This window comes from Chionomys nivalis, chromosome 4 (genome assembly GCF_950005125.1).
Source record: "Chionomys nivalis chromosome 4, mChiNiv1.1, whole genome shotgun sequence".
In the NCBI taxonomy this organism is placed as follows: domain Eukaryota; kingdom Metazoa; phylum Chordata; class Mammalia; order Rodentia; family Cricetidae; genus Chionomys; species Chionomys nivalis.
Window position 1 is genome coordinate 22,004,682 of NC_080089.1, and position 12,236 is coordinate 22,016,917.

Genomic DNA, 12,236 nt, shown 5'->3' on the forward strand with positions numbered 1-12,236 from the left:
ATCATTTAGGGGTTGATTATAATTGGTATACGGTTGAGGGTTGGGGGAGGAATTTATAAGCTTAGGGATCTTTTTGAAAAGAAAAGAGAGAAAATTGGATGATAGGATAATTGGTATTTGTAAGTTATTGTTTATAAACAATTACATTGGTATAGATTCTTATATATATGGATACAGAGTTAAATTATATTAAATATTGTATGCATGCATGCTTCTACCTCTGTTTATGTATTGTTATATATATATTTACCATATTGCAGTGTACATTTCTACCTCTGATTAAGATACTTATGTATTGTTTATGTATTGATATATATTTACTATATTGCAGTGTACATTTCTACCTCTAATCAAGATATTTGTACATTATTTACATTTGGAGAACATTGTCCTCATTTATTGCACAGTTGTTTATTGTCTGAGTCTTTAAGTTAGATAGGTATTAAGAATAATAGATCAATAATCATCTATGTTTGTCATATTTATAGTTGGACTAATTGGGTTCTTTAGATGCATAGAGATTATATTCTGTATAAACAGATAATCTTCAACCTCTTCAAAGAGCTGTAGAAAATGGCATTTAATCTAACTTAGAGTTCTGTGGTAGTGAGACACAATCGCTCTTGGCAACACTGATCTATTCCTGAGAGATTGTTGAGCACCAAAGACACTCTACTTAGAGCTTGTCTTCTTCTTGGCAAAACCGGCCTTTGGGCAAGGAACTGCCCATACCTCAACCACTGACAAAATGCATAGTATCTGGAAATTGATAAGCAGAACTGTTAAATCTTCTTGCCAAGACAGGGTAAGACAGTTTTGAAATTTTTCTTGCCTTTAAAAATAATCTGTCAGTTATTTTAGGCCTTAGCCAAAGTTGGTTGCTTCAATGTTGCAAACGTGACTTTGGGTGATTGCCCAGGTAGCCAGTTGTCTCTGTGATTTGTTGCATATTTTGGAAGTTGTCTGATTGCACTTCCTAATTATTCAGGTAACATTATTTCCCTTCTTGGATCTTCAATGGGGTTGAAGACTAGATAAATGTAGTTACTTTCCTCTCATGACTTGGCCAAGTTATTTATTATTCAAAACTTAAGCTAGTTAGAATAGGATATTTGTTCTTGTATATAATTTTGTAGTAAGTTTAGAACTCTCTTAGTTAAACAAAAGGGGGAGGTGCTGTGGGAGCTCCTTCTGCTCTTTCAGCCAATAGCCTTTAAGATACCAGCCCACTTGGATGTGGTCTCTCTTGCTTTAAAATGCCAAGGTAGCCATGAGCTCTCTCTCCGCTTCTGGCTACTAGACTCCTTTCCTGGTCATGAAGAGAGCTGTTGTCTAGGATGGTGATCTGTAAGTTTTTCCTTTAAATAAATAACCCTTTTATTAATCATAATTCCAAACTGGTGTGGGATTGCATAATGACTTACTTTCATTATGCTGGATTATGATGGATACCAGTTGATGCTTTGAAAACACACTAGAGCCAGGCAGTGGTGGGGCATGCCTTTAATCCCAGCACTCGGGAGGCAGAGGCAGGAGAATCTCTGTGAGTTCGAGCCTAGTTTTATGTAGTATATATATGTAACACCCGATTCTGTGTTACACCCTCGGTACAGTTCGTGCGCCACTGTACCGTATGCAAGTTGGGCAAGGGCCTGGAGGTTGAAAGAACACACAAAGAGACCTGGGTCATTTGTAAGGAGATCAGCTGAATGCCGTTTATTTAACCTTGGGGAAATCCTTATATACCTAGCTGCTGCACAAGGATTTCTGCCCAGGCAGGTGGGAAATTACCATGCCAAAGATGGAGTCAACAATGCCCTACAGCTAATCATCAGGTGGGGCAGGAGGAGCACAGGAACAAACAGAATGCTTTAGTTGGCTGACCAGGAACTGTCCTCAAGATGAACCGCAGGAACAAGGGTAGACCCGGGCCCTACATATATAGATGTTTTTTTAACTCTTAGGAGCTCACAACCCAGCTCCCAAATAAATACAGGTGTTTTAGACAGGAAAAGTAACAGAGTTAAACAAATGCAACATAAAAGATTGCAGTTTATCTTTGCATCATTAAACTAATATTCCATAGCATAAATGAATGTAACACATCTTCAACTAATATTCCACAAAAACTTGTGTTTTCTATGCAGTTTATCTGGAAACTAGCAAAGCCCCATAGTTTAGCAGTAAGTACAACCGATAACACCAATGCTTACATTGTCCTAGGTGTGTAGTTTGAATTCCGCCATCTTCCTGACATCAGCTGTGCTTGTCTACAGACGATCATCATAGCTAGGCTTGTTGACAGTGACGTTCCTCTATGTATGGATGGAACGGTCCGGGTCACCAGACCCTCACCTTGTGTATTCCAGCCACTCCTCCCTGCCAGTTGTATGCAATTCTGCTGTAATTTCTATTGTGGAATATTAGTTTAACTATGTAAGGATGTATTATATTTGTTTGTGTTGCTTAACTGTGTAAAGTTAACTTGTTTAACTGTGTAAAGACATGTTGCATTTTTTTTTATACTGAATTAGTTTAACTATGTAAAAGTGTGTTACATTTTGTTTGTCATCATTTGGTGGAGATATAGGAAGGACTGTAGGATAAAAAGACAATTATTACCTCAAATATTTTGTATTGGACTGGATTTTGTGATATCAATACAAATTTAAAGTTATTTTTATTTTACTATATGTATGTTTGTATTCTTGTTTCAGGTATTGCCTTATGCAGCTCATTTAAAAATGTAATGTAGGGCTGGAGAGACGGCTCAGAGGATAAGAGCACTCACTGGCTGCTCTTCCAGAGGTCCTGAGTTCAATTTCCAGCAACCACATGGTGGCTCACAACCATCTGTACTGACATCTGGCGCCCTCCTCTGGTTGTGCGGGCATACATCGAGACAGAATGTTGTATACATAATAGATAAAGAAATCTTTAAAAAAATAAAAAAATAAAAATGTAATGTATAATTGAGAAATGCAGGTGAGTAGTCATCTATAATAATCAAATTAGTCATATGAGGTATGTTTTCAAGGTTAAACATATATTTTATATAGATAGTCACTTTCCAAATGCTTCAGAGACCCAGAGAATATGGCATTGAAGATGTTTAATTACATATGACTTTCCATGACAGTGAGACACATCTGCTCCTGCTGTACCAATCTACTTCATAAAAGGATGATGGGCATCAAAGAACCTATATGGAGTTTGCTTTCACTGTGGCAAAGCTAGCCATTTGAGCAAGAGGCTGTCCTTGCCTCAACTGCTGACATCATACTGTCCAAACTGGATATACAGGACACAAAGGAAAGTGACTGCCAAACTTGGGCAAAACAAGGCAGGACAGTCCTTCAAAATTTCTGCTTCCTAGAAAAGTCTGCCAAATACTCTGCAGTACACAAAGGAAAGTGACTGCAGAACTTTGCCAAGACAAGGTAGGTTAATCCTCTAAATTCCTGCTTCATAGAAAATTCTGCCAGATATTCTAGGCCTGTAGGCCAAAGATGGATGCCCCAACATTGCAGAGGATCCTTGGCTGGCTATCCAGGCATCTGGATGTCTCTGTTATTTCTATAGTTTTGGAAGTGGCTTGCACTGCATTTCCAGTTTACTCAGGTAATATTATACCCTTTTGCAGTCTTTGATGGAGTTGAGCCCTAGATGGTTATAGTTACAATTTTCCTTAGTTATGATAGAAGGCAAATTAGGTTGAAAACTTTGGATCACTAAGATAGGACAAATAATGGAGTATTTTCTCTGAATTTGCCAAATACAAATAGACTGGATATTGTAAGTGCAATTCTTACTTGATAATTGTTTTTATTGTATATAGTTAAAATTTTTCCTATTTTAGACAAAAGAGAAAATATTAAACAATATAAATGTTACATTTGTTTGTGCTGCAGAATAATTTTATAACTATGTAAAGATGTAGCTGCATTAGTTTTCCCTTGCCTGCATAAAGCACCTGATTGGTTTAATAAAAAGCTGAATGGCCAATAGTGAGGCAGTAGAAGGATAGGAGGGGCTAGTGGCAAGAGAGAATACGTAGAAGACAGAATCTAGGCTCCAGAGAGAACAAGGGAGAAAGAGCGGGAGACTCCAGAGGCCAGTCAGCCAGGCATCCATTAGACAGCCAAAAACAGAGGAAGCAGGAAAGCAGGATATACAGAATGAAAGAAGGTAAAAAGCCTCAAGACAAAATCTAGATGAAGAGAAACAGGTTAAATTAAGTCATAAGAGCTAGTGGAAAAAGTCTAAACTAAGGCTGAAGATTCATAACTAATAATAAGTCTCTGTTTTATAATTTGGGGGCTGGAGTTCAAGCAAGTCTGCTGCAAATTTCACTTGGGTGTTGGGAGGACTAGATAAAATAGTTTGGGGAAGGCTGAAAAGAGCCGCCTTCATCCATGTGGCTACGAGATGCCATCATCTATGCTGGGCAAAGACTTCCCAGTGCAGCTGCTTTCGTGGCACCCATGGCTTACTTAAACTCATTGGTTTCTCAGGATGAACTTTGATGAAATCAATATTAAAAGTATGTAAAGATAAAAATATTTTTAGTAGAAAGGGATTTGCATTAAGATTAAGATGGTCGTCTGTCTCCAAAATGGAAAATAAAATAAAAAAGCTATGGAAGTTATGGAGATCTGAGTAAATTATTTAAAATACACAAAATATGAAACTTAGAGATTATATATATATATATGTACACACACACATATATTCTTATAATTTATAAGGTTAAAGTCTAGTACACTAATGTCAAACCTCTACTTAAATCATTAGATTTAAATTATCCTAATTATCAACCTACTCACGATAACAGTTTTTAAGTACTGGATGAAAATGTGTATACCTAGTCAAGATTTATCTAAAAAGATGTAAATTTTGCTCAGGCTTTATTTAACTATTACAAAATAGTGAAAAGCATGAGATGGGCCTGACTCACCTTTTCATTTTCAATGACCATCCTTGGAGGTTATGATGAAGAGCCAGAGGGGTTAAAAGGAAAATTGCTTTCCCCTTGCTCTCCAAGGACAGCTGGGTTCCAGAGGATGGTGGTGTGTTTCTCTCAGAATGATCTGTAATGTAAGAGTGGAGAGTGTCCTGTGTTCTTGTTTGGGAAGCCCATCTGGTGTGCTCTAACCAGTGTCTAGGCTACAGAGAGGAAGACCAGCATCAAGGAGACATTTCTTCCATGCTTCCAGGTAAGCCAGGGCCAACAATGTGACTCAACAATGTGTTCTCCATTCTCTGTGGGCTGTCTGCTTTCGTAAGTGGCCAAGGGGAAACAAACCATTAAACTAGTAACCCTCACCAACCTGGGCTTCCCATCCTCTGACTTTAATCTCAATTTTTTCTGTATTTTTTCCAGTGGTAGGAAAATCAGTGATAGGAAACAGAGTACATTGGGAGATAAATTGTTAGGTCTGGGAATCAGTAATGGCCTGAATTGTTTAGTTCTGGGGTTACTTTGGTTGGTGAGAACCAAGGCCTAAAATCTTATTAGAAAATCAGAGCATGTGAGGATTGCTGCTTGACCATTTCTAGCTTCTGTCCTCATTATTGGGAGATAGAGGTGAGAGAACTATGAGTTTGAGACGGACCTGGGCTGTCTATGATTTTCAGGCCCACCTTATTTACACAGCAAGACCTTGACTCACACACACACACACACACACACACACACACACACACACACAAACCGTCTGTAGGAACCTTGCCAACTCTTGGGAGTTCTTTCTCACTTTTCCTTGATAATGTAAGTTCAGCAGGGCATGGTGATCACACCTTTACTCTCAGCACTTGGGAGGCAGAGATAGGCAGATGTCTGTAAGTTTGAGGTCCGCCTAGCCTATGTAGTGAGTTTCAGGCAGCCAGGGATACACAGTGAGACCCTGCCTAAAAATGAGGAAAAAGGAACAGGGGAGATGGTTCAGTGTTTAGGAGTACTTGTTGCTTTTCTGGAGGACCCAGCTACGACAGCCAGCATCCATATGGTGGCTCACAAACATTTATAACTACAGTCCCAGAGTGTCTGATGCCCTCTTCTGGTGGGTACCATGCACAACACATACAGAGATTTACATGGCCGCAAACATACAGGGCTTTAGTCGTTGTTCTATTACCGTGAAAAGACCACGACCTAGGCAATTCATACAGAAGAAAGCATTTAATGGGGGCTTGCTTACAGTTTCAGAGTTTTAGTCCATTATCATCGTGGCATGAGATGGTGGCATGCATGGTACTAGAGCAGTAACCAAGAGCTCCATTCTGACCAGCAGGCAACAGGCAGAGAGACTAGGCCTGGCATGGACTTTTGAAACTTCAAAGGCCACCCTCAGTTGCCACGCCCGCATGGCCTGGAACCGAACCCGAGAGAGGGACGTCAGGATTGAAGACACATCACACCGACTGAATGAAGGTAGAACCCAAAGCCGTTTATTTACAGCGTGAGGGAGGTTTTTTATACCCAACCCAAAACAGGAAGCAGGCCCAGCCAGGTGGTAGGCTCATTGTTGCTCAGGAGGTCAGAGCAGGGGCAATATGTTCACAAGAAGTTAGGCCTGGGTAAACAACTCAAAACACATAACTAGGGTTGTTTTTAGAAGCTTGGTCACCAGTGGGGGAGGAGGAGGGTAGAGGCCAGACTAAGAGATCCCAACACTCAGTGACGTGTTTCCTTCAATAAGGTCATAGCCCCTCATCCTTCTAATCCTTTCAAACAGTTCTACTTTCCGGTAACGAAGCATTCAAATCTATGAGCCTATGTGGGCCATTCTTACTCGAATCATCACATTCCACTCCCGGGCCCCAATAGACTTGCAGTTATATCATAATGCAAACGTTTAGTTCAACTTCAAAAAAGTCTCCATAGTCTATCATAGTCCCAACACTGTTTAAAAGTCCAAAGTCTCTTCAGAGAATCAAGGCAATCTCTTAACTATAACCTCCTATAAAATCAAAATCAAAATGCAGATCACATTCTTCTAACATACAATAGCACAGGATGTACATTACCATTCCAAAATGGAAGAAAGGGAACATAGTGAAGAAATACTGAACTAAAGCAAGAACAAAACCCAGCAAGGCAAATTCCAAATTCTGCATCTCCATGTCTGATGTCAAAGAGATGTCCAGGTCTCAAACTCCTTTCAACTTTGTTAACTACAACACACTTCTTTCCCTTGGGCTGTTTTCTACTTCCTGTTAGCAACTCTCCTTAGCAGATATCCTATCTTCTGGAATCTCCAACATCTTGGGGTTTCCACATAATCCAGGCTTAACCTTCATGCATTGACCTCTCTGGGCTTCAAGGCAAGGGCACTGCTGATACATGCCTGGACTCAGCAGCTTTCCTTTGCCATCGAGGGAGATTGCACAATCCATTTCTTGTAAAACTAGTCAAAGATGCCAAGTTCTGTTGTTCGTTGGGGATAGAACTTGGCTCCCTTGTTCAATTACATCTGTGTCAGCTTTCTGTTGTTGGTGGTTTCTTTTGCTGCTTAAGCTTAATCCATTTTCAGAAACAGGAAGCTTAGTTGGATGGGGTCTTGCTCTGAGGTCGCCACTCCCTTTATTCCATTTAGTACCAGGCTTTCCTTTAAAGTGTCTATTTCTTTGAGCACTGATGTAACTCCATTACATGTCCTGGTGTATACTTTTTTCCTCAAGCTGTACATTTTGTATTTCTCTTTGTCCACCTTGCTCTTTTTCATCACAGATCTGCATAAAAGTGATTACCAATAACCACATGACAGAGTCAATCTTAGGCTGTATTGAAATCTCCTCTGCTAATGCCATTAATCCAAACTCTTTAATTTAGTCTCAGGCAGATTTTTTAGAACAAGGGCAAATAGCAGTCACATTCTTGACCAAAATATCACAAGAATGATCTCTAGGCCACTTACTAATATTCCTTCCCTCTGAGACTTTTTGAGCTGGGCTATCATAGTTCACATCACACTCACCACCATTTCCCATGCTCCTACTATGATGGTCCACTAAGCCTGCTTAAAGTATCCAATCTCTTTTCTAGTTCAAAGTTACAGAGTCTTCCACATTCCTTCAAACAACTCGGTCACAGCAATACCCCACTCCTAGTACCAGCTTATGTCTTATCAATGTTCTTTTGCTGTAAAGAGTTGCTTTTTCTGGTCGTCTCATAAAAGAAAGCATTTAATTAGAGGTTTGCTTACAGTTTCAAAGGTTTAATGCATTATCATCATACTGAGGAACACAGCAACAAGTTTGAGCAGAAGCTGCATTCTGATCCACAGTGAGGGGGGTGACAGACTGGGTGTGGCATGGGCTTTTGAAGCCTCAAAGCCCAGTGATACATTTATTTCAACAAGGCCACACCTTCTAACCCTTTCAAACAGTTCCACTCTCTGGTGACTATGCCTTCAAAAATATGAGCTTATGCAAGGCATTCTTAAAGTTAAAATCCACATACACTTAAAATAAAAAAAAAATTTAAAAATTATATTGTATGCAATTCTCAAAGAGTTAGTAAAAATTCATTAGAAAAAAGAAAACAAAAGAAATTACAATGAAAAAGTTGAGTCTTAGCAAAGACAAACCAGATACTCTTAGCCAAACTAAGCAAAAGAATGAGAGAGAAGACCTAAATTAATTGACATTAGAGATAAAATAGGATGCCACATGGACTCTAATGAAATTTAAAGGATCATTAGTGAACACTTTAAAAACCTGTTTCCCAAATTAGGCAATCTAGAAGAAAAGGATACATTTCTAGAAGCATATGACCTACCAAAGTTATAGCAGAAGGGTTGTGGTGATTTGAATATTCATGGCTCCCATAGACTCATTTGTTTGAATGCTTGGCATGCAGGGAGTTACACTATTAGAAGGTGTGGTCTTGTTGGGGTAGGTGTTGCCTTATTAGAGTAGGTGTGGCCTTGTTGGAGGAAATGTGCCAGTGTCAGGGTGGGCTTTGAGGTCTCTTATGCTCAAGCTATCTCCAGTGTGGTATGCAGTTCACTTCCTGTTGCCTGAGGATCAAGATGCAGAGCTCCTGTGGGGTGGTGGCTGCACGCCTTTAATCCCAGAAGTCAGGATGCAGGAACAGGTGGATCTCTGTGAGTTTGAGACCAGCCTGGTCTACAGAGTGAGTTCTAGGACAGCCAGGGCCACCCAGAGAAACCCTCTCTCAAAAAAACCAAAAAGTCTCTTAGCTCCTTCTCCATAACCATGTCTGCCTGCATACCACCATGTCCTGCCAGCGCGATAACGGACTAAACCCCTGAAACTGTAAGTCACTCAATTAAATGTTTTCCTTTATAGGAGTTGCTGTGGTCATGGTGCTTCTTCAACAGAAACCCAAACCAAGACAAAGGTATACAGAGCTTACACAAGCCCTATAAGCAATAATGACACTGAGGCAGTAGCAGTCTCAATCAAACAAATCTCCAAACTAGAGGGACTCACTCTGTAATTCTATCAGATATTTAAAAATCAACACCAAGTCTTCTCAAAAATTTCCATAAATTAGGTGGCCTGAGAGATGTCTCAGTGGTTAAAAGCACACAATGCTCTTCCATGGGACCTGAGTTCCATTCTCATCATGAAGCCCCAATGGTCTGTAACTCCAATTTGAAAGGACCTAGTGCCTTCTTCTGCCGTCCCTAGGCACCAGGCTGCCCTCCCTAGGCACCAGGCTGCCCTCTGCAAGGACTAGGCATGCATATGCGTACTTACATAAAAGTAGGCCAAATACTCATATGCATAAAATAAATATAACAGATAAATCTAAGAAAAATAAAAGTAAAAAGTTCCCCATAAATAGAGTTGGAAAGTACACTTCCGAACTCATCTTATAGAGCTAGCATCTTCCTGACACCCAGACTTAGTAAGAACACGTGCAAAAATTCCTCATAAAACACCCACAATTCAATGACACATTGAAAAGAATCATATACCATGAACAAACCTGGCTTGATTAGAGGCATGCCAGGACAATACGTTTCAGCCAATAAATGTGATACAATACAGAAAGATCCAAGGAGAGAAATCATATGGCCACCTCAAGAGACTCAGAAAAGGCCGTTGACAAAAGTTTAATACCCTTGCACGATAAAAGTCCTGAGAAAGTTGTGGACATGCCTCAACATAGCAGTTTTCTTTCTGTCGCTGTGACCAAGATCAAGTGTGTGTGCGGGCATTGCCCGTTTAATCTTACCCGCTACCCTTCACGGTTTAGGAAGTTAGTGTGGATACCGTGCTGGATACTTACTGCGGGGTTCCCTTTCTCAGAAAGCCCAGGCCGGCCTGTCTAGCCCACAGGGGGCTGGATCCTTCTACATCAATAAACAGTCAAGAAAATGCCCCAGACATACCTACAGGCCAATCTTTCTTCAGTTGAGGCCGCCCTTCCCAGGTGTGTCCAATTGACAACCAACCTATAGCCAATATTATACTAAATGAGGAGAAACTTTAACTATTTTTTTCTAAAATGAGGAATGAAACAAGGGGGTCTGCTCTTTACTTTATTCAGTATGGTGCCTGAAATCTTAGCCGCAGCAGTTAGGCCAACAGAAGAAAGAAAACGATATAAATTGTAAAGCCACGGGGTCTCGGGCCTAGACACCAGAACACTAAAGCACGGAGAGCGCGGTCTGTGGTAGCGCCCCACCACCCCCCGCGGAGGCGGGACTTCCGCCGATGCCGCGGTGAAGGACAGGCTGCCCAAGTGGTTCAGGGGCGCCCTGCTCCATCCCACCCTGCAGCCATTTAGGGTGTCAAGGACGGCCCAGGAACCATCTCTCCCCCGCCACTCGCTGTCGGCCGCCTGGACTACAACACCCAGCAGACCCCGCGGCCCCGCGTCTGACTTGCGCAGTAGCCTCCGTTGTAAAATGCTATGACAACAGGGCGCAGGCGGCTTGGATTTAGGCTGGAGTGGGGAGGTGTCTTCCGCAGGCTGTTGACTTGCAGCCTCATCCCTTATACAGCTTCCTCGGTGGTTTCATGCTCTGTGTGAGCGTCTGGACTTGGAGTTGTTCTCTCTTGCCTTGTGGCTTCCGATTAATCCATGCCGTTTCCCCTGCTTGTCTCTGGGGGATGACAAGGGGTGCAGGAGAGCTTGGAGGGACTCGCTTCAACTCTGTGGAGCTGGTGTTGCTGCTTGGCGGGATTCTGTCTGCCTCTGGACGTGGGAAACTTCGAACACAAGACCAAGAGGTACTAGAGGAGTTAAGGGTTGCTTTTCTCTGCGCGGCTGTTACTTCTGCTCCATCACTGTATCCTCGTCAGGAGTTCTGAAGGGGAAGTCTGTGCATAGTGGGTTCACAGAAAGGTGAGGAGGCAAAGTTCACTTGTTGGCATCGGGTAAGAAATACTCCAGGAATTAAACTTCGGGTGCATGAATGCATTCGCTATGCCTGGTCAACAAGACTAGTCCTCAGCTGCCATGTAATGGTTTGGGAGATTTTGGATGGTCCTTTTCCTAGGAAGTAGGCTTGCATTCAAACAGTCCGCTAACACGACGTGTCTAGATCCTATGAGCACCTTTGAGGAAGGGGTGACTTGTAAGGATTCCATGCAGCAGTCACGTGGAGTAATAACACGTTTGTTCTGTGACATTTCAACAGGTCTTGTGGGCAGAGCGTCAAGGCAGTCCTCAGTCTGTGACTGAAGCGGGAGCATGTTGGTACTCCCCAGTGCTGCCTGCGGTAGGATTAGTGTTTATCCCTTCTCTTTCCTTTGCAGACCACAGCAATTTAGATGCCTAAGCTGATTTCATCAGCAGCTCCTCCCGGGCAAGGTCTGCACTTAGCTTTGATTTTCTTGATAAACTTAAAGATCATTTTTTGGTGTCTCACATTGTCTTTAAATACCAAGTCATGTCATATGTGTATATATACATACATATCTACATCTTGATTTATGCACATAGCTTGAAAGATACTGGAGGGAAAATAGGGTTTTCTCTTCCCTCCCTCCCTCCTTTCTTTCCCCCCTTCATTGTATTTTTTTTTTTTAAATTCCACGATGTGGCCCAAGCTGACCTGGAACTTACTGTGTAGGCTAGGCCATCTTTGAACTTATGATCCCCTTGCCTCAGGCTCCCAAATGTTGGTATTACAGGCGTGTGCCACCATGTAATGTATTAATGCCTGTTAGCATTCAGAGAGAGGAAGATTAACCTAGTAGTAATATGTGAAGATGATATGGTTGAGGTTTGGTTTTGATGATGGAGTGGACTA

At 41.5% G+C, this 12,236-nt stretch overlaps 1 protein-coding gene across 3 annotated transcripts in view; it reads left to right on the plus strand.

The window, feature by feature from the left end:
• The first annotated feature begins 10,901 nt into the window (after positions 1-10,901).
• Bbs9 (Bardet-Biedl syndrome 9) overlaps positions 10,902-12,236 on the plus strand; it is a 426,177-nt gene continuing 424,842 nt past the window's right edge. For 2 of the 3 annotated variants that reach the window (XM_057766969.1, XM_057766971.1), the window contains exon 1: positions 10,902-11,326. The gene's annotated coding sequence lies outside the window, so the exon portion shown is untranslated. The remainder of the gene's footprint in view (positions 11,327-12,236) is intronic. The other variant, XM_057766970.1, reaches the window with a different exon arrangement.